This window comes from Peromyscus leucopus, chromosome 2, assembly GCF_004664715.2.
Source record: "Peromyscus leucopus breed LL Stock chromosome 2, UCI_PerLeu_2.1, whole genome shotgun sequence".
NCBI classification, from domain to species: domain Eukaryota; kingdom Metazoa; phylum Chordata; class Mammalia; order Rodentia; family Cricetidae; genus Peromyscus; species Peromyscus leucopus.
Genome location: NC_051064.1, coordinates 58737180 through 58763497, shown reverse-complemented (window position 1 = coordinate 58763497; position 26318 = coordinate 58737180).

The following is a 26318-nucleotide window of genomic DNA, read 5'->3' as shown; positions in this document are numbered from 1 at the left end:
GGGGCCGCTGACATGACATCAGCTTTGGCAGGGGAGGTGCTGACAGCAGTGGTTGGGACCTGGAATTGTGTTGACAGAAGTTGAATCAGCAGACACCAGAGCAGCAGGCAGGAGCTTGCACAAATTGTCCCAGATACATCTTTCTCCTTGTGAACTTCCAACGTGTACAACGTCTAGCTAGTACCCAAGTCGGGGTGGGGAATGGAGTACCGATGCTGCCCACCACCCAAGGAAGAAACCAGCAATCAGATCTCTTACTAGATACCTCTGTTTGCTTGCAAACAGCCTTCCTGCTGCCAGCCAATACACAGCAGTGCTTCTGAGTGCTGGTGAATGCTAAGTAGCTGCAGGCTTTCTGCTGTAGATAGTCACTTGTGTGGCGCCCGACACATTTCTTCAAGTTGAAGATACTGTTGATTATAGCGGACACAATTATCTCACCTATAGTTGGAAAAAGAAATACTAACTGTGACAACCTAATGATTAAAAGATGCCTCCTGATTTCAGAGACATGAAAGCATGAAGAAATATGCATGTTTGAACTGGTGATACAGCATCAAGTGCTGTGCCCAGCATTTAATACAGGGCTGTACACACAATAAACAGCAAGCCTAGTTTCGGGATGTATATGGTCCCATGGAAAGACAAATGATAGAAATGAAAATCACTGGTGAGGTACAGGGTCTTGGGGGGCACAGAATTCCTCTCTGAGGAAGCAGCATTCAAGCTGAAAGCTGATGGCAGAGCAGAAGTTGCCTGGTTGGGGCTAAAGGTAGAACTTTCTAGATGAAGAGATTGGTATGTGGAAGGTCCTAAGATGAGAAAGCCCCATGGTGAGCAAGGATGGGAGTGACTGAAGTCAGGCAGGGCAGGCTCATGAAGGGACAGCAGCCGGGGTTAAGGGATCAGACTTACCTGAGAGCATTTGAGCAGGAGTGAGAGAGGTCAGTGCTGGGCTGTGAAAGTCACTTTATTCCCAGCAAGGGCATGAGAGGGACCCAAGGACGGGTGCAGGAGGATCAGCCAGGAGATGTTTGAGGCCATTCAAAGAAGAGGGGATAAAGAGGTGTTGTGGGGTGATGGCAGAAGGAAGGCCTGGAAAGAAATAAGGACCTAAGCGTAACTTTAAAAGAATAATGCCGGATGAAAGAGCACAGTGATGCACTGGATGGCAAGAGCGCCAACATTTCGGGCTTTATCACTGCAGAGAGAATCAGATTGTAGAAGTGAGAAAGAAAGTTTTGTTTTGAGACGTCTCCTGGCTGTCCTGGAACTTCCTGTGCAGACCAGGTTGGCCTTGAACTCACAGAGATCTTCCTGCTTCCACTTCATGAGTGCTGGGAAGAGAGGCTGTGCCACCACTGTAAGCCTAAGAGCATTATTGAGATTGTATTTTTATAATGTTTATTTGTGTGCGTCTGTGTATATGTGTGTATGTGTGAACGTGTGTGCATGTGTATGTGTGTGTGTGTGAACGTGTGCATGTGCGTGTGTGAATGCCACATGTGTGTCTGCAGAAGCCGGAAGAGAGCACAGAAGCAGGAGTCCCAGCCACAGGCAGCAATAGCTGTGAGCTGCCTCTCACCGGTGTCGAGAATCAAACTCAGGGTGGTGGTTTGAATGTAATTGGTCCCCATAATCTCATAAGGAGTGGCACTATAAGGAAGGATGGCCTTGTTGGAGTGGGTATGGCCTTGTTGGAGGAAGTGTGTCACTGTGGGGGAGCTTTGAGGTTTCCTATGCTCAGGATACCGCCCAGTGTCACAGTCAACTTCCTGTTGCTGGCAAGATGTAAGACTCTCAGCTACTACTCCAGCACCACATCTGCCTGCATGCTGCCATGCTCCCTGTCATGATGAAAATGGACTGAGCCTCTGAAACTATAAGTGAGCCACTCTAATTAAATGTTTTCTTTATAAGAATCGCCATGGTGACAGTGTTTCTTCACAGCAATAGAAACCCTAAGACCCTCAGGTCTTCTAGAAGGACAGCAAGCATCCTTAGCTGCTGAGTCATCTCTCCAGCCCCTAAGAATAACTTTTAAGATGGTAACATTATGACCTCTCAACTATAAAATGAATAGATATCAAAGATTTTATACGACTCATTAATTAATGAGGGATCCAGTAAGATGCTCAAGTCATCCTGAAGAACCTTTGAAAGCTAAGTCTTTGTAGGAAATGTTAGGTAAGTGGGCTTGTTTACATATAAAGCTCATCCAACAGGGCCATAGCTGTAATCTATCAGAGGAATTGTTCCATCAGGGAAAAAAAATAGACAAGTTGGTCTCTCTGAAATACAGAGTTGTAAAGTAACCCAGCTAAAAGAATTCAATCCCCAATCCAAACTGTAAGAATGCTGAGTCATCTCATTTGCGTAATTCTAAGTGTCGAATCAGTTTTCTAAGAATCTCCAGTTATTTTGGTCTGAAAACTCAGCTTCATGTTAACAACTCTTTTGCAGTCTTTTGCGATGAAGGTGTATTTACAATACTTTTGTCCTTAAAATACTCACTACCCTTGTCGTGGGCGTTCCAGTGAGTTAAAGTAACTGAACTGGGGCAAAAGGGCTGTAAACGAGATGGGAAGCACAGGCCTGGGAGAAATGTGATAAGCAACTCGAGGGACCCAGGAGTACTGGGGCAGAGCCTGTCACATGGTAGGTTACTGTTTGTCCCCAACTCCATTAGAACCTGCCACCAAAAGTCCCCTGGCACATTTCCTCCACCATGTCAGCAAACAGTTTGCGGACGTTAATGCTGGTCTGAGGCTTTGCTCACGGTCTATGGGAAGGTCAGTGTCCTCTCCCCGCTCTGGTGTCTGTGGCTTCTGGATGGTGTGCGATCCGGCTCTGATTCCCTCCCCTATTGAGGGGTATTCTCACACACATCTCACCTCCATCGCCCTTCCCTGACTGCCTAGGGCAGACTTTTCTAAAGTAGGGTGAGCGAGGGAAATCTTCAAACCCCAACAATGCATGATGGGGTGTGCAAACAGGACCCCTCTGTGCTGTTTTGTTTGAGACCACAATGGCTGGCTGAGGACAAAGCACTACTCTCAAGTATCTGCCTGTCCCAGAGTGAAGCACTGAATAGGCTGCAGAGAGATGGGAAAAGCCAGTTTACTAATTGCTAGCCTGTCACTCACACTGGAGGCATCGGGGTGAAGTCTGAGAAGCTAGTATGGAATCATTTTGGAGGGAATCGGTTATGTGTGGGGTATTTATCTCTTCTGCTCCACCAGGGGATAGATTGGGGCTTCCTCTCCCACCCACCAAGAAGGTGAACCCGAAGGGAGCCACTCAGAATTGTGATTCGAAGTTCTTGGGCATTCAATTCAATGCCACATCTATGCCTCAAAAACTAAATCCACCCTGGAAAGATGGCTCAGTCAGGAGAACACTTGCCACATAATTGTGACAACCTGGGTTCAGATTCTCACTCAGTGCCCATGCAAAAAGCCGGTGCAATGCGTTATAACGCACCAGGGAGGTAGAGGCAGAAGGCTGGCAGCAGGGAGGGGTGGCGGGGCTCACTGGCCAGCTAGTCTGCTAATCAGTGAGCTTCAAGTTCAGGGCAAGATCTGGTCTCAAAAACTGAGGTGGAGAGTAGTCACAGAACACAGCTTCTGGTCTCCACACACACAGGCATACACACTACTCCACACTTGGGCACATACATGAATATATATTTACACAAGTAAATAAATACTCAAATATGAATGTATCAATAGGCAAGATGGAAGGGTCTGTGATTAAAAAAAATAAAAATAAAAGCTGTGCTGGAACCAAATAGCGCATGTATTCACAAAAATATTCAAGGTGGATTGGAGTATCTTAAGCACCAGATATGGTCACGGAGAAGGAAGACATCATCCGGAATCAACTTGGATTACTGCAGTGAAAACTGCCCATAAGGATAATGGGAAGATCCTCGAGATTCTCAATGGCTTAGGGGAAGCCTCACTCACATCGAGCAGGCAACAGTTAGAGGCTACAGGTAAAAATGCCTCTGCGTCACTCATGAAAGCATCGCTCAGAGACAGAATCAGCTTTAGGATTCTGTCCTACTTCGGTAAGGTAGCCTAACTGCATCTCTGCCACTAAGGAAACACCTTTTCTGTCCCTTCTTTCTGCATCATCTCTTCCTACTTCCTCCCACCTCACTTCCAGCTCCTTGGGAGCCATACACAGCCCAATGAGGGGGCAGAGAATGAGTAGGGAAGAAGGTGACTGTCAACAGGTACCAAGCTTGAAGCAGGCCAGAGCTGGGAATGGAGGGGGAGCCTTAATTCTAAATGTGGCCAAGTGTTGCCAAGTTCATGCACACTGGTCAGTCCAGTTCCTGAAAGGAAGATGTCAAGGTGATTGGGGACATTAGGAATTTTTACTGTTAGCCTCCCAAGAAAGGTTAAGGGACATTTTAGACTTCTATCTGGGGACAGACAAGGGATAAGTCCTCACACCAGGAAGTATCACCAGCCTTGCATGCTTGGGAAGGGCGGAGAGAGGCAGGGGAGGTTTTCAGATGCCACCTCTCGGTATGTCCTCTAGAGCTAGGACTGTTGGTACTGGTACCCTCTTTTTTTTTTTTTTTTTTTTTTTTTTTTTTTTTTTTTTTTTTTTAGATTTATTTATTATGTATACAGAAGAGGGTGCCAGATCTCATTACAAATAGTTGTGAGCCACCATGTGGGTGCTGGGAATTGAACTCAGGGCCTCTGGAAGAGCAGTCGGTGCTCTTAACCTCTGAGCCATCTCTCTAGCCCGCTGGTACCCTCTTTACCTACCATTTTGATTCAGTGATGACTCCAGTGTGTAAGTTGATAAAGGACTCCTGTTGGAAAGGCTCAACAGACATTGAAGTGGACTGGAACGAGTCAAGAGAGGATTCCAACTGAATTCAACCAAGCAGACCTTCTACCATGCTCCTCTGATATAGATGCTTCTTTGCCATCTCTGTGTGGACATCAGGACTGTAGTTTCCATTTGCTCCTGCACATATTAGGACACTGGGGAGCATCTCTCCCTACCCAGTGAAGTAGTATAGCCCAGGATGAGATAAAGAATTGAAAGGCCAGCTCCTCTTTCCATGGGTACCACTTTTTGTTGTGGTGATTGGAGAGAGAGAAAGCACATGGCTCCCAAAAAGCCTGAGAGAAGAATCCCTTTAACCTTACCCAAAGGGGCCAGTCCCGACCAACATGTGCAGCGCTGCCCAAAATGCAGATCCACTCTCAAACTCCACACTTTCCCATCCCGTAGCTGAGTGATAGACTGAAGTTGATTCCGGAACTAGCATTCTTCAATAAAGCCCACATCGTTTGGCTGAGCCCAGCCACCCAAGGCTGCTTGGAGACATTTGGACTGGTGGGCAGGGTGCCAAAAGTATTTGTTCCCCACTCAGTGCTGGGGCAGCAGGCAAACCCCAGTTCCCAATACCGTTACAGCTGCCAATGAAGGCCCCCCTAGGGAAAGCTGTGAGCAGCCCTACCTTAACAGCCAGGTCCGTCTTGTCCACTGCCAAGCACCACCTGCAGTGCTCATCCATAAAATATCCAAACAGTTTAAAAGTCCATTTATATTTCCTGTCAGTGGCCATTCTTGAGTTAACATGCACTACACATTTATTATCTACCGGGCGGAATGGAGCTGCTGAGAACGAAGCCGGGGATAAAATGGAAAAGAGAAATGATGGAGAAAATTCCTCTTTGGACATTTCTTTCCTGTAAAGGTCAGTGGACTCTTGTATGCCCAACCCTTGCAGGTAGGATCTGCCTGTTTTCAGGGCAACAATTTTCGTGTTTGTATGTAAGCAACTCAGACGATAATGATCCCTTGGATTAGTTTAAATGTGCCTATTCCTCCTCTGTGACTAATTAAGGCTGAATTCCGTGCATCCAGGAAGCTGGTTGGCATTTGCCAGTATCTGTGCAGACCTGCTGTGTTTGATTATCCACTATTAGTTCACAGCAGTTGGACAGACCAGCCGACTTCCAGGATTGTCTCAATTATCAAGGTACCTTGTCACCTTTTCCGACCAAGTTTTAACATCTTCGCATCATCCCCATAGATGGCATGCGCTTTAAACATGGCCCCCTCTAGGGGATCCGTCAAAACACTGGGTGCTTCCTCTTTAGGGGGCTAATGAAGGCCCTAGCAGTGACAGTAGTGCAGATTACTTTAAAATAGCTCCTATTTTTGTCAGGGCTAAAAATACTCTTTCATTTATATTTTCTCCCAGACTAATGCCCCTGTCCAAAGTAAAGAATTGAAAGGGGAATATTCTGAATATCAACATTATTAGACTAACAACACAACATTTAGGAGGATGGGGTACAAATGTGTCTATGAATTATAAATAATGTATACTAAGGCTGTGGAATAGAGGCACGCTAAAAAAAAAAAAAAGCAACACCGCTTTTTTTCTCAGGGGGTAATTTAATTTTTTTTCCTTCCACTTGTGGATTGGTATTAAAGTTCCAAGTCCTGGCGGTGGGATCGATGGGCAGAGTTTTAATTGGGGCTCTCTGGTGATAATCTAGATTGGCAGCTGATGTCAATCAATCTCTGCAGAAGCTTCTGAGCCAATGATTAGGCTGCTCCTAGAGATGTGAGGCCTCTTGGGGCCATGCAAAGGCTCCTGAGCACAAGAGGAACGTGTATGAGCAGCTCAGCTGTCATTTTCAAAGTCACTGGCTTACCTAGCAACACTGGCCCTAGCTTTCTGACTAAACCAACCAAGATATTATCATGGCACATGCTGGTTCCACATGATTTTATAAGCAAAACAACCTTCTGAGTTCCGTAGACGCTTCCACTGCATAAAATGATAATACTCGATGTATGTTCGTGAAGCGGTTTACAGTTTTACATTATGTAACTGGGTCCCGTCGTTAAAATAGCATCGTGGTGTTCTTTTCTGAGAAAAATATCTAAAGTTCACAAAATCGCGCCCCTCCCTGTGCACATCATACTGTTTTAGAAGTACTATTCTATATGCATTAGGGAGCTAACCCAATTTGAGATGAACATTTCACAATGGCTTAATCTTGTTAATTCAGATCTCACTAATTTAATTCAAGTTGAATTGAGCTAAATTTATTTTTTTTCCTCATCCCTGAATTGTGATGAATAATAAGAAGGATTCTAGTGGTAAAAGGAAAACAGACTGCCCATTTCTCACAGGGCTAAACACACACCTTATAACCTGGTAAGTTTCACTCTTAGGTATTTTCCTGAGAAAGTGGAAACACAAGCCCACCCCAAGATTTGCACATGGGTATCCATAACAGTTTTAGATGTTGGGGGGGATCGTAGTTAAAAACTGGAAACAACTCAAATACCCATCAGGGGTGTGGTCAACACAGTTAAATATAGCTAAATAATGGAGTATTGCCCAGCAACAAAATGTGATTAACTATTGACACATGAGAAGGAATCCCAAACACACAATGCTGAGTAAAGAAAAGCAAATGCAAGGATGCTCTGCTGCACAGTTTCCCAGATATGAAGGTCTAGAGTCTTTGGATTAGTCTGCCATGACAGAGAGCAGATCAGTGGCTACCTGAGCCTAGGGATGAAGTTACAGACCGAGGTGTGTGAGGCAGGGTGCTGAGGTGTTAAAAAGGATCCCCATGTTGACTGGAGTAACGCTTACATTGGTACATAGCTGTGAAAACTCACAAATCATACATGTAAAATGTGGACACTTTATTGCTTTATGACTTAGTCTCCATACATCAGATTCTCTTAAGTGACAGCCTATCCCACACGTTCATCACTAAGGAAAGTCCTGCCCCACCCCTGTGTCTCCTACTTCCCTTCCCTCTGATGTTAGTGTGGTCTAACTACCCTGAATGCACCCGATCTCATCTGATGTTACTTTGTTTCTTGGCAACACCAGTTCCAGCAGCCACATAGCCCAGAGTGAGTTCCTGACAGGTTAGAAAGGGCAAGGTCCGGCCACTCTGCCATGTACCCCAAACGCCCAAGTTCTAACTCTTTCAGCTCCTGAGTATTCCTTGTGTCTTCACACAGCTGACTAGAGCTCCACCCCCTCCATCTAGCTTTGGCTTGGTCTCCTGACTGGTGTTCTCCGCTCTAATGTCATTCAAGAAAGAGGATGTATCACACCATCTTCCAGTTTCCAGAGAGCAAAACAGTAGCCAGAGGCCTTGAGGTTTCAGGAAGGCCACTGACTTGGAGGAAAAGAAGCAAGACACGGTGGAGGGCAGGGTGGGCAAGGCATTGAGGAAAGAATGGTGAAGGTCTCTTGAGCTTGTTCTGTGGGGGTCTTAGAGTCAAGATGCAGTGGTCTAGAATAAACTTTAAACATTGGTGATGTTTACAATGTGTGAATGCATGTACATATGTGTGTGCTGGTGTGCATGTGCACATGTACAGCATATGCATGTGCATGTGGATGAAAGATGACAGCCTTGGGTGCTGGCCACTGGGACTCAACTATCCAGTGAGGCTAGGCTGGTTGCCCAGCCAACCCCACAGATCCACCCATCTCCACCAACCCAAGTCTGGGATTTACTACCTACCTTTTATTGATTGATTGATTGATTGATTGATTGATTGATGTGGGTTCAGGGAATTGAACTCAGGTCCTCATGCTTGCAAGGCCATGATAAAGTACTGACTTTATCAACCAAGTCATCTCCTCAGCCTTCAACACTATTAACACATTTATGCTTTCTTCTTCAGTGTTAGTGAAGCCTCCCATGGACCATGCTAACTCATTTCAACTATGTGCAAGGAAATAGTCAAAGTTTAGGCTCCCTGGGATCTGGTAAGTGTAATAATGACTATAGGAATTGAAAGCAGAGAATTCCTGGTAGAGATGAATCAAAGGCCAATGACCAAGCCCATCCCACCCCTAGCATCCACCCAGCCAAACATATGCCCAACCCAGCATCCACCCAGCCAAGCATATGCCCAACCCAGCATCCACCCAGCCCAGCATCCACCCAGCCCAGCATCCACCCAGCCCAGCATCCACCCAGCCCAACATCCACCAGCCCAGCATCTACCCAGCCCAGCATCCACCCAGCCCAGCCTCCTCCCAGCCCAGCATCCACCCAGCCTCCCCACCCAGCTTTTCTCCAGATCTCACTTTTCTTCCTGCTCTGAGATTTGGCCGTCCATGTATATAGTAGGGAGGACTTTCCTTTGTCTGTCATGTTCTTTGATTGCCAAAGAGTTGGTGATGGAGAGTGGTCACCAGGGAAGACAAAGGTGATAAGTTCGGGCTGCCGTGGTCCATTGTGAAAGATCTGTAAGAGCCTTTCCTATCTCTGCAAGTGCCTTTTAGCAAGACCTGGGACAGGAGAGCCTCCACGGAGACATTCTCCATCGATTGGGCACTTATCAGGAGAAGCACAGGCTCAGCTCAGAGATTCCCACCTGGAGCATTCCAAGGAAGCCGCTTGCTAAAGGTTCTGGAGCCGGAGAGCCACAGAAAATCAAACGAGTGAGCAGAAAATGAATCTGACTTTTGGCCTCAGGGGTAGGAAAGATGGAGATGAAAGCTGACAGGTTTCTATGTGACAGGTCTCTGCAGAGCCCAAATGGGTGACTCACAAATCAGAGTGGCACATCTTCATGGCCATCCTTCAAGCGAGGCCTGAGCACCCCTACCTAGTCCCTTCGTACAAACCCTCCCAGCTCAGTGGCAGAGGAATCAGCAGGCAGGACCTGCCTCCTCCAGCACAAAAACACATCTTTGGATACAGAGGTGTAAAGACAACTTCAAAGACAATTGTGGTGCTTAGCCCACAGAGAGCTCAGAGGTCAAGCAATGGTATATTCTATCATGTGGAGCCCTTGGACAGATCTTGCATAGTTTCTGGTTTCGGATATTGGCTGTTACTAGCAAACTGAGTGAAGTTTGTCACTTAGTCTTTGGGCTGTGTTTTGTTTGGCTTTAACTGTGAGATAGAAAGCTCATTGTCTTGTGGAATAGTAGAACATGGAACTAGCAAGCATTCTAGAAATTAGTGACAGCAAAAGATGAACATGGTCTTGGGAAAGGGTTTTCTGGCCAGGAAAGAGAAGGGCATATTCTATACAAGGCTAAAAAAAAATTCTCAAAGGAGTGTGGAGGAGGAGAGGGAAGAGATGAGATGGCCGGTATGTGGGAGAGGCTGCAGACTCAGGACAATAAGAGAGTGGGGAAGGCAGGTGTTTGAAGTGGCATGGGGTAGGCACAGCCACTGTGTCCACTATTAACATGTTTCCCACATGCAGCAGAGGGTGGCCTGCTGGCGCCTGGGTTAAACAACTGAGCAGATGATGATAATTTAATTAAACAAAATGCCCAAAGCAGGAAATGGTGGGAAAATGGTTAATGAAATTTCTGACATGATGACATGAAGTGTTCATGGGTCAACCGATAAATACATGTGCCCAACAGCCAGACGAACAGATTTAACGCTCAGGGTGTGGCCAAAACCAGAAATGGTGATCCGGTGTCACCAATGGACATTGATCTAGAGAAGTTCAAAGTTTCTTAATCTGAAGTCACGGTATTAGTAATTCTAAATTTTGTACAAGAAAAAAAAAATAAACCCTTCCCTGTGCAGCATATTCATCAAGTAACACACTATATACGCCACTCCCCAGTGGCCTTTAGGAAATTTATATGCCACCAGGGGAAGCTCATGGGACTATTTTTGCCCAGTTGCTGTTTTTAATTATTTCAACTGTTCCTCACAGTGGCCAATGGAGAAGGCTCTCCTCCAGAACAAACAATAAGCTGACATTGATGATGGACCCTAGAAGAAAGATTATCCTCATTTCTGAATTTTATATAAAGCAAGGACAAAGCTGTTAAGTGATTGAAATCTCAAGGCTTTGTTTCTTCCTCCCTCCCTCCCTCCCTCTTTCCGCCCTCTCTCCCTCTCTCCATCCCCTCCCCCTCTCTGATCATTTGCCATGTGTGTGCCGCTCAGTGGAGTCTCATGCGATGAGAGGCTGAGGCCACCAGCCACCTAAGCGTGCTTTGATGCAGGTCCCTGGCCAGTGGAGTCTTCGCTGAAATCCTGGTTCTTCCTTAGCCACAGTCCCATCAGAGACCCAGAGCCAGAAGCACTTTCGCTAAGCACTTCTGAGACATGAGATGAACGCTGTTTGAAACATCTAAGTTTAGGGGTAATGTGTTAAGATAAAATCAGAAAAAGAAATGGGAGATGGGTCAAGAAGGTATAAGGACCTGTGTAAGGTTGGAGTTCTTCAAGGTGCCGAGAGACTGAGGAGGTCGGTCTTGACTCTCGCGCATGCTCACTGAGGGCACTTGGCAGTGTCTTGTTTCCCGTTTGGTCTCCATTTCACTCCTTGCAAATGGAGACGGGGCACTGATGCCAGCATCTGTCCTGAAGTCTTCTGTGTGTGTAGAGCTCTCTTGTTTACAAGCTGCTTCTGTGTGACGGCCAGGACCTGACGACAAAAGTCCCTTCAGCTTGAAAGCCGGGAAAAAGAGATGGGCTTTAGGAGTTCAAATTAAAACCAATGTGTATGAGTTAGGACAGGCATGGAAATTAACTTTAAGCAGTGTTTGCACGCTGCCTGAGGATCTGTCCACACAACCAAACTCCAGTCACTTTCTTCTTCTCGGGGAGTGATGGAAACGCCATGAAAGCCCATTTTGTTGTCATGAAAGAGTCCTTCAAGACTTTCTAGGGTATAGTCAGCACTTGGGACTTGTTACTTTTTAAAAACTATGGCCAAGGGAAACTTAGGAGATGAGTTAATAGATTATTACAAGATATTAAGGGTTAATATCAATATATAAATTGTGAGAGTTTATTATAAAGGCTAACTTAGTGTCCCAAAAGAAGCCAGCCTGCTAAACACAGGGCCTGGGAAGCATGGCAAATTTATAGGCCTGTTCACACAACAGAGATCTGAGATCCCTGAGGTTATTAGTGGTGTGTGTGTGTGTGTGTGTGTGTGTGTGTGTGTGTGTGTGTGTGTGTGTTCCTACCAGGGAGTCATCATAGCTGTTTTGAGTTTGGCATTTACTTATTTATTTTGACTTATTTACTTCTCTATTGTTCTGTGGACTGAACCTAGGATTCCATTCATGCCAGGCACGTCCTCTACCTCTGAGCTATATCCCCAGCCCCCTTACAACTTTTTAAAAGATATTTTTATTTCTTGTGCAGGAGTGTTTTGCCTGCATGTCAATGCACCTTATCTCTGCAATGATTAGCAAGGCTAGGAGAGGGTGTCAGATCCCCTGGAACTGGAGTTACAGATGGTTGTGAGCCCCCATATGGGTGCTGGGAATCAAAACCAGTAGCCTGTAAGAGCAAAAGTGCTCCTAACCAATGAGTTATATCTCTATCGACCATCCCCCCTCCACGTTTTTTTACTGTTTGTTTTGAGAGAGCATCTCACTAAGTCGCCCAGGCTGGCCTTGAACTTACGATCTTCTTGTCTCAACCTCCTAAGTAGCTGGAATTACAGGCTTGTGCCACAGCATCTGGGCTTTCTTGCCTTGCTCACCCACTTGTCTCTGTCATTCTGGCACCAATGACACAAAGAGAAAGTGCTAGTCTTTTGTGGGGTTCCTAAACTCCTGAACACCACCCCAATACTCTCAGTGCTCCCATGTCCTGGTTATAAGAGAAATTATCAGGCTGCCCAAATTCATAGAGGAAAACAATGTTCAAGTTATTATCTTGTTATCCTCTTCTCTGGGAACTGATTGAATTCCTGAAAGCCCTTGAGGTGCCCCTGCTGGCAGCGAGGCTGGGGTTTGAAAGTGAAGAAGCAGAGCATGTGGGGAACTGTTTTCACTGCGGGGTTTTCTTCTCACACCTGGTGACGGAATGAAATATGCAAGAGAGAGTGGAATGGGAATATAAATATTGCAATAATGTTGGAAATGCCTTCATAGCTGGTGTAGGGATGAGATTGGGTTTGGTTAGGGAAGAATGGGGCAAGGATGAGAATCAAAATGATTCCAGAAGGCTGATGAAACCCAGAGTGTGGTGCCTTGTAAAGAGTACATTTAAGGGACCAAAGCGAGATCCACCTGTGCAGTCTGCCATCAAGGAATTATTTTCTCTTTTATTTCTCTCTTCCATTATGTGTAACACAACCAGACTGAGAGAGAAAAGATGTTCCTGGGGCTTTCTCTGGAAATAAAGGCTCCACCCCAATGACAGGACAAGGATTGATGCTAGGAATTACCCACTTGTAAATGGAAATTAATACTCTAATTAGCAAGGTAGAAAAATCCATCTTACTGTAAATAGTGATACTTATAGACTGTGATATTCCTCCAGGGATTACCAGGTTATTTGAAAGGCATAAATCAAGAGCCTATAAAGGCCAGAAATACCCAGAGCAGGCATACACCCGAAACCAACAGAATCACCACCAGTTCACAAAACAATAGGCAAAGCCAACTTTTACAGATACATAGCTGTGAGTTTTGACACTTTGCTTGTGGAAAGAGTCCTCAGATTGGCTTCTGAATATTAAAACTGTCACCCAAAAAGCTTTCTAGCAAGACATTGGAGTAAAAAAAAAAATAGTATCATAACAAAGGAGGAGATGAATCCTGCATTTCAAACAAAAGCCAGGGTCTCCAAGGATGAAACATAAACATTTGATAACCTGACTGAAAGGCACCTAATTGTGGGTCACCCTGTGGCTGTTTAAAGTGGTGAACCTACCTTCTCACCCAGTGACTCATCTGATTCTCAAAGGGAACGCAGGGCAAAGGGCAGCTCAGGATTCTTGCTCACACCGCCTCCCACAGCTGAACAGGAGTGAAGTGTTTAAGGTTCACAGCCCCTGAATCAGAGGTAGAACACAGTCACACTTCTCCAGGAGGTGGTTTATGATGAACATGGGGATCCACTCCAGCCACAGTAGGAGAGTGACTTTAATATAAGTTTAAGAATGAACCAGGTTGAATGGTATGAAAACTGCTCCCATCCTCTTCATAAATATGAATTTTGGAATGTGTAGCAGAATTTCCACCTACCATTCCTCTTACCATTCATTTATGTGACATTGATTAAAAAGGACTCTAGAAACCACAGTGCCTTAGTGACCCCCCTCAAATCAGTCCTTTTTGTGCACACATGTCTTCCCTTCTGGAACCTGGGAGCCCACAAAGCAGCCAGTGAGTCTTAGTTTTTCTCCACCTTGCAATCTTTCCAGTGCCTAGCACAAAGGAATAGCATCATATACATGTTCAAGGGTTGAAAAACTCATTGGGGACAGACTTTCCAATGGAAAGAAGTAGGTTATATCAGGGGCATGCAGAATGGAAGACAGTTAGTTGTGCCTACTTGGAGAGTTAGAGGTGTCATGTGCTCCGTTCCAAGCCATGCTCTTCTCTGTTTGGATACTTATGGTTAGATGAAGATGACTGCAGGGCTTCCTTCTTTCATATATATTGAAATAGATGTCTGGGCGCCAGATAGCAAGCTCAAATAGAGTCCCTCTTGTGCTTCTGTTCTCTGACACTTTATACCACCCCTCTGCCAGGAATGCTGAGTCCTGTGGAGGGGCAGAGGGAATCCTGGGAACCCCCCCAAGGGATTGTCCATTCTACAATCCACTCCTGCCCTGTTCCTCCCATCCCCCACTCACACAGACTCTTATAGAAGGACCTTCAGCACACACTCCTGAAACATCATGGGCAAAACTCGAGCCAACTTTAAAAGGGAAAACACCGTACAGCAATTACTCTTTTGTGTAACAAAAAGAAAGGGAAATTAAAACAAGCAGCTGAGTGTAGACAAAGGATAAGAAACAAATAGATCAAATCTGTAGGCAATTTTTTTTCTAGGTGCTACTTTTGGGATTTTTGTCTCTGTTTTGTATTGTCATTATGTAATATTTTAGTATCTATAAATTATTTTAAACACTTTAAACCTACTTATAAGACATTAAAATTTTTACTGAGGATTGATGAGATGTCTCAGTGGGTAAAGGCGCCTGCCACCAAGCCTGCCGACCTTAGTTTGATCCCCAGGGCCCACATGGGGGAAGGAAAGAACCAACTCCCCCAGAGTAGTCCTCTGACCTCAACACACATGCTATGGCCTGCCCCTCGCCCCCACTAAATAAATGCAATGTGATAAAAAGAAAATTAAATTTAGAAATATTATTGATAAGGCTAAAATTTGATCATCATCCTCAAATCTAGTCAACTCCCCAGAGGCAAGCACATGTCTCTTTGGCATGCACCTCTCTATAGAGCTTTCGATATGTGTATATGTGTCCATAGAAACACATGGTATTGTTTATTTGTACATAGACAGCATCACACACAGTCTGCAACTTTCCATGTGTTTCTTTACGCATCTGACTGCCCCCGTTAGTCATACGTAGGTCTAACTCAGGAAAAACAGTAAAAGGTGTCAGAGTCCGACAATGCAGAGGTTTCCTCTGACTCAGTCCTATGGTGCTGCACTGGAGGCCTGTGAAGAACCAGCTTGGAAATAAAACCGGAGCGCAAGCCATACCCCTGCTGATTCTCAGGCAAGTTGTGTCCCCTCCCCAACCCAAACTGACTTGAGTTTTTCCCAGAAACCACAGAATCACCTGTGCAGCTGTTCACACAGATGTGGGCAGCACTCTGGGAGGTACCCTAGGAAGATGATATGGAGAAAATGCATTTACAATACTCTGGGAGGTACCCTATAGCAGCAACTTTGAGTCCCAGCAGCAGTAGGAAAAAATAGGCTTTTCCCCACGCTTTCCTCCATGTTAGATATTAGCTATCTTTAAATTATTTTAGTGTGTTTCTGTTTGGGTGTCTTAAAAACACACAGAAGGGAGCTTATTTACATCTACTATTGTAAAGTTTTCTTTTATGTTTAGCAAAGAATTAAGCACAAACTGTCTAGTTTCATATCCCAGCTCTGTCACAGGAAGCTATGACTTCAAGCTAATCACTCAAACTCTATGTGCCTCAGTTTGCCCCTATGTAAATGGGAGACTAATAACATCAACTTCATGTGGTTGTGGCAAATATTAAATAATTTAATATACACGAGGTTTTAGACTTGTATCTGGTAGATAGTTAGCTTGTAGTATTTGTCTTTGGCTACTCATACATTTTAAAAATAGTACTTATGAGAAACTGGAATTAATTTTTAAATATTGACCCAACCAGAGAAAGCTACTCAAGCAGTCTCTGCCCTTCAAGAGGCTCCCTGACATTTCTCTCTATTGCTCATCTGGGCCTAGGTTTTATAATAGGATTTAGTTTGGCAGATGAGAGCGGATCTCAATAGTAACATGTTTGTGAGAAATAAGTTGAAACATTATAATTTTACAAGATTATGAAAATTAAATAATGACAACTTGTTATTTTATACAAGATAAGAATACAAAGATATATTTCAATTGTAATCACACTGACTCATTAGCCTTGGACAATTTCTAAGAAACATCTTTCCTAGACAATGAATTCATGTCATGAAATAATTCTGTCAAGTAAAAGACCCAACAAATCTCACCAATTCGGCATCCAGATAGTTAAATCAAACCATCTATACAAAATGTTTGAAACTACTATTCTTATTTTGAAAGTTAACAAATAATTGAGGTCCCGGTGTGATTTTTTTCAAATCTTACTCCTAGGGTGAAGAGGTGCCTCAGCGGTTAAGATGGCTTGCTGTGCAACGGTGAGGGCCAGGGTTCAGGTCCCAGCATCCGCATGTCAAGTCACGTGGCCAGCAGATGTCTATCTGTAATTCCAGCTCTGGGAGGAATGGAAAAAGATCACTGGAAATCGCTGGCTTCCAGACCAGCCCAGAAAATAAACCCAGGTTTAGGGAGAGGTGCTGCTTCCAGGTAATAGAGGGAGAATGGCAACCGCTTCTGCTCTCTGTGTGTATGCTCAGGGCCACAAACCTGCACACATGCACATATACTCACACAGATATGCATACAAACGTGTAAATAAATCCTTAAAAAATCTTGGCCGGAGCCGGGCGGTGGTGGCGCATGCCTTTAATCCCAGCACTCGGGAGGCAGAGGCAGGCGGATCTCTGTGAGTTCGAGGCCAGCCTGGGCTACCAAGTGAGTTCCAGGAAAGGCGCAAAGCTACATAGAGAAACCCTGTCTCAAAAAACCAAAAAAAAAAATCTTGGCCGGGTGGTGGTGGCGCATGCCTTTAATCCTAGCACTCGGGAGGCAGAGCCAGGCGAATCTTTGTGAGTTTGAGGCCAGCCTGGGCTACCAAGTGAGTTCCAGGAAAGGTGCAAAGCTACACAGAGAAACGCTGTCTCAAAAAAAAAAAATCTTACTCTGGGGCTGGAGAGATGACTCGGCAGTTAAAGAGTGTTTGCTGTGCTGGGCAGCGGTGGTGGTAGCACACGCCTTTAATCCCAGCACTTGGGAGGCAGAGCCAGGTGGATCTCTATGAGATCAAGGCCAGCCTAGCCTACAGAGCGAGATCCAGGACAGGGACCAAAACTACACAGAGAAAGCCTGTCTCTAAAAACCAAAAAAAAAAAAAAAAAAAAAAAAAAAGAGTGTATGCTGCTCTTTCAGAGGATCCCAAGTTTGGTTTCCAGCAGCCACATCAGGAGGTTTACGAAGTCTTGTAACTCCAGATCCAGGGATCAACACCTTCTCTGGCCTCTGCTGGCACCTACACACTAATGGCATATTCTTTCTGTCTCTGTCTCTATCTCTGTCTCTATCTCTATCTCTGTCTCTCTCTCTCTCTGTCTCTCTCTCTCTTTCTCACACACACACACACATAAGCACATAAAATAAAATAAATATTTTAAAATGCATTTTATTCTGATCCAAGGACAAGGGGATTTGGAAAATATTTAACACTTAAAAACAATTTAAAATATCCCTCAAATATCTGTTAAAGCAACTAATGCTATGAATATACACTTATATAGTCATAGAAATTATATATATTATATATATGTATCTTAATAAAGTATGGGGTCTATCATTTTGTTTAGTAAGGTTAGTTGTGCAAAATATTAGTGAATTTCTATTCACAATGCTTTCTGCATGTATTGGAAGCATGTTATAAGAAGAAAAGCTACACACAACACACACACACACACACACACACACACACACAATAAAACCCCCAGTGTCTATTATTGTCTCTTCTCCAGTAAATCCTTCAATTAGTGTATGCAAAAACAGTGAAGGGGTTTCAGCAGGCTTAGGGTGAGATGTTAATGAGACGCTGACATGTTGATGCTAATATGGGTGAGGTCCCCCAGGATGTCATCTCAGAGCACACCATCCCAGATCCTAATTTCCATAAACCCAGGAAGGGAGGCAGAGCCTCCGGAGCCTGAGATCCTCTTCTGCTGTTGGGGACTTCAATGCTGGTTTGTTCCTGGATTTTCCATTTGCAGGAGCAATTGAGGGAAGAGAGCAAACCATTTGAAGAAATAAATTAGAAAGGCCATAACCTAGAATGCAAGTTTTTCTGTGGAAACAGCTCCTAAGAGAGACACAGAGAGCTCTCCTCTCTCATCCCCTCACTTCCTTCTGCATTAAATGCCCACTGTTGTCCTGTAACAAATTACCCCAGAACTGTTGTTCAAAACAGTAACAAACGTTAGTTATCTCACTGGCTCTATGGACCAGGAACTCAGAAGCAGTCAGGTGGCTCCAGAGCGTCATCTTGAGGTGCACCTTGAGGCTTCAGTCAGTCTGACTGTCTTGTGTCTCTATAAGTGCATGTTGGGGAGCAGGGCTGGCATATGGGCCAAAAGCGGGGTGAAGACTAGAACATCAGCTGGGCAATCTCTCAATGGTCTTCAGAGTTCCCTCAGGCTGAGAAGCAAGCCCTGCAACAGAAGCTCTGCCTTCAAAATGGCTCAGTCGGATAGATAGTAAATCAGTGCTGCTGTTAGCAAGAGGCCTAGGGCCTGGCCACAAGGACTTCACCACCACAGGGGTGCTTGTGTGTCTGGTAACATGGTACTGCCCTCTGCCCTAATCTAATCTCTCTCTCTCTCTCTCTCTCTCTCTCTCTCTCTCTCTCTCTCTCTCTCTCTCTCTCTCTCTCTCTCTCCTCCCTTCCCTTCTCCTTCCCTCTCCTCCCTCCACACACACCTCCACCCTGAGCAAGCCATCTCATTCTAAGAAAACAAGATGAAAACCACACATCATTAATGGACCTCTGCGCTTCAGTAGAAAAATGAGTGAATTGGTCTAGATCAGGGGTGGCAAATTGGTTTCTGTTCACCCACTGTGCCCCGAGAAAGCCGCCACCTTCAGAGTTTTGACGGTCAGTCTCAGACAGAAGGAATGGTGACACCCTCGTAGGTAGTGACATCGCTGAGGTCTGACAGCAGAAAGTGGTGGCATTTCTTTGCCATCCTTGGACTAAGCTACCAATCGGGTCCTTCGTGTGTGCAGTGGGAGACACGCTAACCTTCCCAGGCCTTTCTACACACAACGAGACTGTTCTGAAAGCAATTTCTGCATCATCCAGTTCTGGATACCCAGATCAGTCATAATCAGCATGCCTTATAACTCTCTTTTGTAAATAACCAGCTGGTTGCTTAATTGAATTCACCCAGTTGTTTTCAAAACAACCCAATTCAGCCTTCTCCTCAAACCAGCCTGCCTGTCTGTAAGTCACTATGTGCTAATATACATTATTTTAAACTCTCCTTATTTGTAATGATGTAAACAATGAGAGCCCAAGTAAGAGAAAGGAGCGAACACATTTCTTCCCATTTTACCATCTGTTTAAAGCCGCTGATGTAATTCCAGTTTGAAATCACATTAGTACTCGCCTCCTGGATTTCTTCCTTACTTCCTTTTGCATTTCAGGCCTTCAGAGAAAGCAGTGCCTCGAGGAGGCTGGTCAATTATTGCAAAGTTACCATGTGGCTCTGGCCATTTTCAAACTGGTCTCCGGATTTCCTTCCCCAGGAGCTGAGCTGACTGTAAACCGGAGCTCTCTGTGCTTAAATGTATTTGGTACTTAAGGTTTGATTAGTGATGTTTTCAGCAATATCATCAACATCAGCAGATTTGTTTATGCCTCGGAGGATGGCGGAGATGAAGAACTGTGGTCCTGCATACTCAATCACTGCACATTAGCTGTTCAGAGTTTTAGCTTTTGGATTGTGCATGAGAATTTAATTTTCGTTTTGTTTTCAAACACACAGCTGCTTTCCTCTGGTTTGGGTAGCATTGTAGGAGAGACTTTTTCTCATTCTGTGTGAAAGTTTGCGTGGGGGAACTGTCATTTATGATGATCCATTCAAAATTAAACTCTCTCTCTGGGTGAAGCATGTGAAGCTGCCTTGCTTGAGGATGAGCTGGGGACACAGATCCAGCCCTGATTTTCCTCATTCGGAAATATCCACCCAGTGTTGGTGGGTGTGGGAAGACACACGGGGGACCAAATTGGGAAAATCAGAAACTTGGCGGCTTCCTTTCTTTCCCGAGCCTCCATTTCTCCATCTTGCACAATATTAGCTGACTCAAACATCTCTGTTCCAAACAAAAGCTGCTGATGTGAGTGAGCATCTCGACCCCTTTTCCCTGGAGCCACCCAAGTTAGGGGCTCTGTTTGGGGAGAAGTTATTTAAGTTCATTCAGAAAACATCATCATGGGCATAATAGTTTAGACTCAGACAGGACCTTAAGGATCCTCCCTCAAAGCCTTTTCTCAGGTTCTCAGTCAAATTTACCCTCAGATCCTAACAACATGGCCCATGGAAAGCAAAGGGTACAGCCGGGAGCAAGCTCAGCTCTGACACCCTTCCCTACTCAAAACCCAGATTCCTTATAATAGTGCAGAACCACCTGGGGGTACCTGCTCTTCTTGTTTGGTTGTCTTTTGGTTTTTGGTTTGTTTGTTTTTCAAGAAAGTTCTCTGTATAGCCTTTGCTGTCTTGGAACTCACAAAGATCAGCTGCCTCTGCCTCCAGAGGGCTGGGATTAAAGCCATACACCACCACCGCCTATTTGTTCTTAATACCAATACTTGGGGTCTACACTCAACTGGCAAATTGAAAAGTTAAGGGAGTGGGGATCAGGTTCTTGGATGAGTGTTGTTCCAAGGCTGATCCTGAGCCAAGAGAAGCAGGGACTCTTGGAAATAGCAGGCCGAACAGATGAGGTAATCTAGGGACCAGGAGTTCAGCCATGACCCAAATACTAAAGGTCCCAAGAAAATGCAGAGAAGAGGGAAGATGAGCACAGCCAGGGGAAGCCAGGGGACCTTAGCAGAGGCAGGAACATCTGCACCACATCTTGAAGGATGAGTTGGAATTTTCTTTTGGGGCGGGGAGAGAATCCTGGAGAGTAGGAGGGCATTGAAAGTCGCCACTCAGAGTGTGTGGTAAAGCAGGCGTGAAAGCCACAGGCCTCTTTATTTAATCATCTCTTATAGTATCTCATGGGATGTGAGAGATATACAGTTAGATTTTCTCCTCCATGGGGACTTTGGCTGGAACTTGGAGAAGGGACCAGCAGGAACTGAGCAATCTCTGTCAAGTGATGAAAACTCCCAGTAGAGCTGTGGGAGTTGGCCCAATAAGCCTTGTTCACAACCAAAGGTCATAGTACACTGGCATGTTGCAATCAGTGGTGAGCGGGTATGAGTAATGCCTGAGTGCAGTGACATAGAGACAGCAAAAGAGAGCCCAGCTCCACCCCCTTACCAGCCAGGAGCCGCCCACTATCCCCAGCTCCACCCCTTCCCACCAGGAGCCGCCCACTATCCCCGGCTCCACCCCCTTACCAGCCAGGAGCCGCCCACTATCCCCGGAGGAATTAGTTAAGTGCTCAGTCTGTTTCCTTCCTCATATTATGGAAATAAGGACATCTCCAAGTTCTTAGAAGCTGGTGTTATTACTACTACTACTACTATTGATGCTTTTCCTAGAAGAGCTTTAAAAGCCACACACATGCATTTGAAGAGATTCAAGTGTATGTTGAATGCCCACTCACTTGCTTTGTTAAAGAGTGGAGCAGTAATAAAGAGGAAGCCTTTGATGGATTGCGTGTGGTTGTGGTGGTACTCAGGACAGTAAGCAAGATTTGCAGATACCCCAGAGGTCAGCTAGTGACACTGTCATCCTGAGTGGGGCTGCCAATAAAACTAAAAAGTTCAGATAGGCAATGAGTAATTTCTCAGTACCATTTGTCTCACCTATTAGTATGTGATGTATTAAAAATATGTAAGTAAGGAGGTAGGGGTCCATATTTCTAGGCCTTTGTTTAGGATGGATTCCGTGGCCTTCAGAAGGGGGATTTCTACACTGGGGAAAAGAGCATCTTTCCTGAGAAATCTCCAGGAAGTTGATGTTAGCCCCTGAACCTGAAAAAGATTTTTATAGATGAGAAACATGCTGTCTGTTGCATTCTAGGAAAAAACAGGATGCGCAGTCCAGAGGGTGTTCAGGACTTCAGAACCACTGAGGAGACACAAGGGCGGAGAGGTGTCTGGATGGGTTGAGCTAGGGCTCAGAGAGACATATGGTCAGGGAAGTATTTAGGAACCAGGAGATCAGGACTTTAAGAAATTAGATTGAATGAGTTACTGCCCAGTTCCGGAATTACTCACTCTGATTCCTTTCTTAATGGCCGTCATTATAGATATTTGAGTTCCCCTAAGCATGGCATTTCCCCCTTATTATGATGAGTTTGTTTGTTTCTTTGTTTGTTATAATTCTTCTATGCTCAGCTAATGAAATGTCGTCCGACCGATAGGAACAGCAAGAATCAATGATTACTTAACAAGTAATAAACTGAGCCCAGTCAAACACACTTGTCATTGAAAGTCTTGTTCTGCTCTCTGAAGCATGCATGGCAGAGTGAGTTTATTTAATTAGAAGCAGCTTCCTCTGGAAACCATCCAAGAGGACAGTGGGTGCGTGCTGTGGCAGTTCAGGGCTCCTTCAATTTTAGAGGTCTCTCAGAAATGAAATAGGAAGACAGCTAACACAAACCCCCTGTGAACTATTATTTTCTTCACATGTGTCTATGGATTGCTTCCTCCCCCTTCAGCTATTTGGGATGGAGACCTTGGTTCTTAGAACGAAGCAGACACAAACTATATAAAAAATACACCACGTTCTATTGGTGGTTTTCCCAGATTTAGAAGACACACCTCTTGCCATTTCTTGACTAATTACTACATGGAAGTTTCAGAGAGGTGGGCTTGGCACTGTATCATGAAGGGCTACTGTGTGGTCATAGAAACACTGCCCAGCTTGGTGAGGAGGATTGGGGTTTCGGTTTTAGGGGTTTCAGCAATTTTTCAGCTGATCTTAGGTAAATTGCTTCTCCTTTCCCCCCGCCCCTGCCCCCGGCCCCACCCCCAACACCATGCTCCAGTGTCCTTATTTATAAAGTGGATCTCTATGCTTCTGTTCAGCCACCCCATTCTGAAATTCAAGAGGCTGTCTGCAGAGGCGACACCAGAGGATTCAAGAGCACTGAGGTCCATTCTTAGAATGACAGACAATGCAAGAGAGGAGCCCTGCCATCAGGGTAGGTATAAATGACTGGGAAGAACTTTAAAATTGCTTTGTTCTGGGTAAGTGACCAAAGTGTATGCAAATACTGGTCTAGAAGACCGAGGTGTTGCTGGGCAGTTCTTTGGGTTGTTATTATTGTTGTTGTTGTTGTTGTATTAAATGGGTTGGAGAGTGTAATATGGTACACTTAGCATAGACTCCTTGGGAATCATGGAGTAAGTTGTTTAATCTAACTCTCCTGCTAGAAACATCTAAAAATACAGAGTTTTGAAAATTTGCTTAAAGGCACCAAAGAGATGAGAAGAAAAGAAAAAAATTATCATATTAAAAGTAAAAAGAAATAGAGACAAATTAGACGTAAGTATAATGGCACATACATATGAAAATGCCATAAGGAATTCCATGACTTTGTAAACTAACTTTAAGAAATTTACTTTAAAAGGAAAAAAAAAAATAAAGAGGAAAAAAAAAACCCTACTGGGTAAGCAGACATCGTAGCTGCTGCAAAGCTGAGCATATGTGCCGAACCTTAAAAGTTGGAAACTCTGTTCCCACAGCATGGTGAGCTGAAACAGCACAGAAATTAAATCAAAGCCCAAGGCCTCATACTGCAGAGCATCTGCAGGAAGACAGCCCTCCCTCACCAAGCTGGAACCTCCTCACAAACATCCCTCTCAGGATGAGGTAAGCCAGATGTGATCAGCACCCTCAATGCCTGGCTCCAGGCTTCTCAGACTATTCCAGCCTCCTGCTACTTAAAAGTGTGGCCCGTGGATCTGTAGCATCAGTTCAGAGAGTGTATAGGAAACGTAAGTCCTTAGACTCCACCCTGGGCCACATGGTGTATTAGAATCCGGACTCTAATGGAGTTCCCATGTGTTGCTTAGTTGACACAACCTGGATGCATCTCGGAAGAGGGAATCTCAACTGAGGAATTGCCTCCATCAGACTGAGCCAGTCTAGGGGGAATTTTCTTGATTGCTGACTGATGTGAGAGGGTCCAGCCTATGATAATAAACCTGGGCAGGTAATCCTGGAGAGTATAAGAAAGCAAACTGAGCAAGCCATGGGATTAAGCCAGGAAGAAGCATTCCTCTGTGGCCTCTGCTTCAGTTCCTGCCACCAGGTTCCTGCCTGAGTTCCTGCCCTGACTTCCTGTCATGATGGAATGTGATCTCTATGTGTAAGCCAAATCAAACCTTTTCTCCACAAGTGCTTCTGCCATGGTGTCTTTATCACAGCCTTAGAAAGCAAGTAGGACACCCCAGAAGCAACCCAAAGCCACTTGAGGAAAGTATACTTTTGTTGGTTTTACTCGTGGAAATAAAATGTTTCTAATGAAGCTTATAGTAAATATCAAAGACAACAGCACAAAAAATTAAAATGGGCTCCACCAGAGAAAGTCAGGAAAGCAGCAGAGAAGAGAAACAAGTCCAGAGACCTCAGAGGCTGGGCTTGTCAGAATCGGTCTATAAAATCATCATGGATACAGCAGTAAATAAGAGTGTAAGCATGAAAAACACACAGTGAATCTACAGACCTCCCTACTAAGGAGGAACCTATAGAAATGGACAAGAGACTCGATAAATAATCAAGGAGAGATTCTAGACTTGTTCAGCAGAACTTACCTGTTTATGGGTAGAGAGTTTCCTGTCACTAAAGATGTGTGGAGCAGTTACTACTGGAAGGCACCTAAAACACTTTCCATTGCATCGTTCAATCCTCACGGGAATCGTGAATAAGCATTGTTGTCATCCATATTTCATAGCAATATTCTTCCACCATAGGAAACTTAGAAAAGATTTGGAACAACAAAACAGAGCGGTTTAAGCCTCCTTTAATTTTACCACCTGGAGACAACTTCATCACTGTGGATATTTGGTCCATTTTCCCCAGGCTTTCCCTCTGTTTTTTTGAGAGGGGATAGATTACATGTTGAATATACAATTTTATAGATTGCTTCTATTTCCTAACAGTAGATCAGAAACCTCTTCCTAAGTTAGTAAATACACAGCTGTGGCATGATGTTTGGTGTTTGCCTAGTTAAGCTCTTGTAAAAGTGTATGACAGCTTATTTAAAAAAAAAAAAAAAACTTCTATTATCAAGCATTTAAATTGATGCCTATCTTTACTGTAAAAATAACATCTTGTAGCTTTGTCTTTCTGCATATTCCTAATTATTTTCCCAGGATATACTCCTAGACATGGGAATGGGTTTGTGCTTGGATTTTGACAAACTTCCCTTTTTTAAGGTTCCCAACAGCAATGCCCAGCTGTGTGAGCATCCCCTGTGAGTTAAACAGGCGATTTCTTTTGTGCTTATTTGCCATTTGGTTTCTCTTCTTTTGTAAATTAAATAGTTAGAGTTCATGTGGTAATACACTGCCCAGCCCACAGAAATAAAGGCTAACTAATGTCATTACTATTATCACCCTCCTCACAATGCAACTCTCGGACATTGTAAGTGCCAACCCCAACTTGTCATTTTATTTACATTTAAACACATTTATTTTATTGACTGGAGCCACACACACGTGTCTACATTTTTATACAAACAAATTCATGAGCCTTAATCCTTTTTATGCCTTTGGAAGCAGGCTTAGAGAGGCCCTTTCTGCTCTCAGCATATATAAACATTATTTAAATGTTCATCTTAGAGAATCTTGGTGGCTTCATATATTATATGTAAACCCATAATACAGCTGGAATTTATTTTCATCTAAAGGTGGGAGAAAGACCAGAGTCTTTTCGTGAAAGGACAAATGGTTTGCCTACCCAACGCTTGAAGTATTTTTTTTTTCAACTGTAACAGTAAGGTTTTGAATCAAGATCTGCAAATAGCCC